The 6,096-nt window shown below is 40.5% G+C and overlaps 1 protein-coding gene across 2 annotated transcripts in view; it reads right to left on the bottom strand.

Annotated features, from left to right (window-relative positions):
• Positions 1-3,653, bottom strand: part of stat5a (signal transducer and activator of transcription 5a) — a 35,629-nt gene extending 31,976 nt beyond the window's left edge. For both annotated transcript variants that reach the window (XM_084676971.1, XM_084676970.1), the window contains exon 1: positions 3,491-3,653. The gene's annotated coding sequence lies outside the window, so the exon portion shown is untranslated. The remainder of the gene's footprint in view (positions 1-3,490) is intronic.
• Positions 3,654-6,096: the final 2,443 nt, after the last annotated feature.

Here is a 6,096-nt window from a genome sequence, read left to right on the forward strand (position 1 = left end):
CCTACACACTCACAATTTGAGCTTTGCCTGTCATTTGGTTGAGAGCTTTCCCTCGAAAGCACTGGCTATTTCGGTTGTGTTTCAGAGATAATGCCCAGAGGACTTATCATATGTGGACGTCTTAACGTCTGTAATGCAATACAGGCCTATCCTCTCTTCCCAATCACTCACTATTAGCTGAAGGGAAGTGTGAAGGAAGATGGGCACGCCAAGGGCAGACAAAGAGGCGTGCTTCAAGGAAATGTCCAAGAGGTTCAACTGGGGTCATAAGGGTTTGAACTCACAAAACGGAACAAGTGCACATGTGAATGATGCTGCCGGCATATGAAGCCCAAGCAAACATTTTAAATGGCTAATAAAACACCTTGTTCAAACACAACTGACGGGTTTTAAACAGTGCTACAGAGTTCAAGCACAAATACTGCTCCATAGATCAGTAGAAGGGTATGTTTGGAGTGTGTACAATATGACTGTGGAGCCTGAGAGCTTCTGATCATGTGACTGGATTAGCATAAGACCAACGGTAATGGGGTGGGGTCATGCTGCCTGTGTCACCACTTGCTTCCTGATCCCCTACTCTATTCTAATGACTGACTCAGACTCGCAGAGTCATGCCCTGCCTGTTCCCATCCCATCCCTTACTCTTTTTCTTTCTTTTTTTACAAGTGCTTATTGCTGTGTCAGGTGATTCAGGTGGCTGAGCGGGTAGAGCATCGGGCTAGTAATCTGAAGGTTGCCAGTTCGGTTCCCGGCTGGTGCACATGTCGTTGTGTCCTTGGGCAAGACACTTCACCCTACTTGCCTCGGGGAGAGTGTCCCTGTACTTACTGTAAGTCGCTCTGGATAAGCGTCGAATAAATGTAAATGTGTCACACAACTTAGACACGGGAGACAAATACAACAGGTCTACTGAGAGAACCAAACACTGCAACATGATCCACACATAGCACAAACGCTTTTGGGGAGTGTTTCTGATGTGATAATGCAGTGTAATCCATTTTTTATATCAACAGCAGTATTGGGATGAATTATTTTAAGTATTCATCATCATCAGAGTATGAATTCCAAAAGTATGAAATATTACCAATACATTTCTATGAATTTCCAAAGGTTTACAGTTCAGAAAACCTTACAGACCTTCCACAATTTACACTAATCCTTTTTACAGTAGGTAATTAGATGGAAGTTGCACATTGTATAATCCCTGTGGACTACTACACCTGTTACTACAGTCCTTTTCCTTCCCAACCTCCACCACATTACTCTCCACTTCAGACACTAACGATGGTACAAAATTAATCTGACAACCCTGTCTCAGATCTACATCACACAGGGGTTTCAGCTAGGCACCAAATTGCGTCTGCATATCTGTATGAAAAAATACAGTGACTAATCATCAACCATCCGGTAATCCTTAAACCCATCCCATTTACCAATCCAACCTCCCAGTCGCTCAGCCCCCTGTTGTCACGCTGGCAGCAGTGAGAGGCTCGACATGTGTGATCCAAACTCAACACATGCTGTGGACACATGGCACGGCAGCAGACACAAGCCTTAAAGCAGAGGGTGTCCCTGTCCCACCCCCTGCTCCTTCACTTTCTGTGACAGCGTGACTATCTACTGGGACAACTTGTGCAAACGAATGTCGCCGGAATGCCACTGGACTGCCAAATACTCTTTTTGCGTTAGTACCAGTGGACACAGCAGTTTCATTTGAGTTGACTGTAGACTTTCGGCTGCAGGGCAAAAATCAGCAAGTCACAAGGGTTAAGAACACAATAGATTATGGATTATCCTTGACGGTTTGTTTAACACTTGTTTTAAAACAGGATCCTCAGATGAGATAGAGGACACAATTAGAAGTGAAGGCAGAAAACATTGAGATAAAAACAGATATGAGAAAAATTGTGGAGAACAATACCTGTATGTCACATTCACACAAGCAAACCCAAAGCACTTAAAATAGGTAGACAATGTATGATGAGGTGTGATGACAATTGTTCAATGTGAAAATGTTCAATTCGACCAATGCTTCAAAAAGCTACAATGATAAGCATGCCAAACAGTCAATTATGAAGAGATTATGATCTTGTCTCTAATGCAAGCAATAACAGCATCAGTCATCTACCTTCTGTCCACGTGTCTACTAATAGCGGTTTAATCATGGTTTGGTGACTTCAAAGGGCGTTATTAGTTTTCACATAACCTTTTACTTGTACATGAAAGATGCAAACCCACCGATGAGGTGAGATGAGGTGGAGTAATTACTATCTTTATCTGAGTTTATAGATATGAACATCAATGTCTTAACTTATGGGGTTAACAACCCACATGCAAATCATCTTTTTCCGTGTAGTTACATCAAAGCTCTGTGACATTTTAAACACGTAAGGAAGCGGGAAGACCAACCTTTCAGAGATATTTCATTTATCCAAAACCCTGCTGTGGGGGGCGACCCTTGTTAGTTGCAGACAACAATTCGTGGCAACCTTTTAGGCTACAATGTTTTTACAACCAATACGAGTTAGTCTGCAAATACACTAGATGCCTATGCTGCATGTCGTATAACAGACACTAATCATGAATACAGCGATGCAGACTGTGACACCTAAAGACAGATGGACGTGTTCATGTTCTCATTGACACGAATACGTTGTTAGGAGGAAAACATTCAATGTTTTTTTTCATGCTCCAAAGCTGCAAAATTGACAGAGTAAACAGAACCCTGTAAACAATAACAGGGTTCTGTGCAGTACATACAAACATTTGAAGAAATTGTCTCACGTTAACAAAATAAAATTAGCTGATACTGGGATGACGCATTGTTTTTTTTTCTAGTTAAGTATCAATTAAAATGTCGAGCCTAACTAACAGGACGGCGACCCTGCGGAACTGCCACAAAAATGTTTCTACTTGCACAATTTTTGTTAATAAATACATGACAAATCAATTATTAATCTCTCTTTAATGCATTTCATGCCTTATTTATCTAACATTAACCAACATTTGGAGATTTAACTTTCACCTGTTAACTTTTTTCTGTTAAAGGCAACAGTCTGTATGCATCACTGCACTGACTAAAGCTTGTAGTTGCATATAATAATAACAATTTCTTCATCTATACGAGGTCAAGATCAACTGAGTCTAATAGTGAATTGAGCAGTGAATAGCCAGGGGTGCTTTGCTGACAAGCGAGGATTACAGTTAACTCGTGCAGCCTGTTGATTCAATGGGCTTCAAGAAAACGGCAAAATACAATGACAAAGTCATCAATAAACAGAACTAACAATAACTGACTAAATAAACTATTACATATGAGGTTTAAAGGTTAAAGCTCAACGATAGAAGTAGAGTAGGTTGGAAAGCGAACCGCTGCCGCACAACCCTGAGCATAGTTTGTTTACAGAGCGCTGTCAGAACATTCTTTCGCAATAGAAACCATCAGAACAAATGGGACCCCTCCAAAACATGAAATAAGCATTCAGCCTACCTTGTTGAAATGAAGAACTGTGTTGTCTTTTGTAGATAAAAGTGAAGGAAAGCTCCGTAATTTAAACGACCTAGAAATGCAACCTCTCTCAGATCTCCAGTTAGTATTAGTAACAGTTCGCTACGCAGTTCTCTCTCTCTCTCTCTCTCTCTCTCTCTCTCTCTCTTTTTTTTTCTCTCTCTCTTTTTCTCTCTCCCTCTGTCTTTAGCTCTCTCTCTAGCTCTCTCTATGTAGCTCTCTCTCTCTCTTCCACCCAAGCTGAAGCTCGCTCCGCACTCGCTCGTTCAATCTGTATACCAACCGCCCACTTCCGGCGCTGTCTGTAGATGTAGGTGAAGTTAGAATGCTTTTTATTTAGAATGCATCACAGAAAATTCTAATTGAATAACTTTCGTATTGTAAAACAACGATAGCCTACTTTTGATGACAATAATTTACATATTTTGTAATATTACAAAACAATATAAAACTAGCTAAACTTTATTTAAATGTATAGGCTAGTACAGGCCTATATATATATATGTAATTGTATTCTTCGTATATTTTAGATGAATTCATTTGACCATTATGGTATAATGGGTATGTTGTTTTTGTTGTCGTTGTTTTTTTTTTTTTTTTGTATGTCCATTAAATTTAGGAATACAATATTTTGTCTACAGTCAATGAATCTATTAAGCAGAGATAACATCATAGCTGTTCCCTGGAAACAACGTTGTATTTTTTGTCCATCAACCCTCTTCCAGTCATATGTCCAAGAAAGCGTATTAACAGCCTCAAAGCCATTCAGAGAAGCCTACACTTATTTCATGTTCATAAAAGGCTGATTGTTTTAGTAATTGACTGTATGAAAAGTGAAAATGGCAGAAATAAAACATTCTGTCATAGGCGAATCCACACAGGAAATTCGACCACATCCATCAAATCATTGTGACTTATCTTAAGGTCCTTTAGATCACTCTTGTGAGCATTCTTTAAATATTAAATATATTTTGTTGAGGTGGACCATAGCGACATACGGTGGTGAAGAAGTTGTATTGTCTCTACCCAGCGGACTGATCACGGAGCAAGTTCACCTTTGGAAAAGCGAAAAACAGGTTAGATCTTCAAATAGCTTCAGGAATGAGCGACAAAAAATACATGCAGTATCAACATAAGAGAAAAACAAATTCAGTAAGCATTAGAAACAGTAAGAGTAGGAGAAAATGAGAGAGAGAGAGATAACTTGGGAGAGGGAACGAATGGGGGTGGGTTCATTTGATTGATATTCCATAAAGACGTAAAGATCAAGCAAATAAATATACATTATTTATGAGGCAGTATCTCCAGTCTCATGTCCATTCTTCACTTGCGGTTGCTCAGTGCTGACACCAAACACCCTGAAAGGTGTCAGTATCAGGAAAAGAATTCAGGATAAACAGTCAACTGTCACGACCCAACAACTGAGAGGAGCAGAAAATCAACTCCTCCCAGATGGTGCAGAGGAGTGAACCCTCTCTCATTTTTACCCACTAAATTCTTACAGCGAAGGGCCTACTCACACACCCCCACACACAGGCAAGGCACCCACGCACGCACGCACACACACACACACACACAGGCAAGGCACCTACGCACACACACACAGGCAAGGCACCCACGCACACACACACACACACACAGGCAAGGCACCTACGCACACACACACACACACAAACACACGCAGCCCCATGTATCATGCCACCTTATCGCACTCCGTTGAAGCTGAATCCATTCTCCAAACTGATTGGCCTCCAGCCAGGCTGGAGGGGTGACAGTTACTTCCTGAAAGAGCGGAGTCAGCAGCTGCTGATGGTAAAAGCTGTGCATTTCCACACCCCCTCATCTTCTCAAGCCTGGCAGGACAGCCTGCGTGTGAGGTGTAAATAGTGTAAGGAGGAAGGGGAAAATAGAAAACAGAAAGGAGGAATGTGATGCATCAAAATGTGCATATGCCCGTTTCCTGTTTATCTTGTAATTGTAATCCTAAAAGATGATAAAGTAGGTCACTACAAAGAATGATCAGATTTCTATACTTTTTCTTAAATTAAATATTAGCAAAGCCTGTGTTATGAAGGTACTACGATGCTTCTCAAAAAAATCCTATCGATGCCTCCCGTAGTGAATGCGTAGAAAACAGAATAAAAACAGAAGGAACAAGTAGAAGAGAAATAGAAAAGAGATGCAGACAATCTGGAGAAACAAAAGAATCAGGAACATAATAAAATGATTCATCAGCATTTTAGTGTGTTTTTCATTTGGTCTGACACAAGCTCTTTATTAGTGCCAAAAAGCACTGTGCTGGGCAGAGCTGAGCTCATGAGGAAACTTGTCAGATGAATTGACTATTGATCCAACCAATTATTAATTATTTGGATGACACCAATCTAGGTGTCATCCAAATCTACTCCCAAGTATCAGGATGTTAGGCTGAAGCACCAGTTCAGTGATGTCACCAGAATGAAAAGAAAAAATCCTAGTATACGCATAGGCAACACATTGAGATGCTATCATTACCTGCGGGCCAAAAATATATATCTCTTATTCACACTGATGACACTTACAACCCCAAATGGTTTATTAGATAAGTG

This window comes from Hypomesus nipponensis, chromosome 17, assembly GCF_054491055.1.
Source record: "Hypomesus nipponensis isolate SF chromosome 17, ASM5449105v1, whole genome shotgun sequence".
In the NCBI taxonomy this organism is placed as follows: Eukaryota; Metazoa; Chordata; class Actinopteri; order Osmeriformes; family Osmeridae; genus Hypomesus; species Hypomesus nipponensis.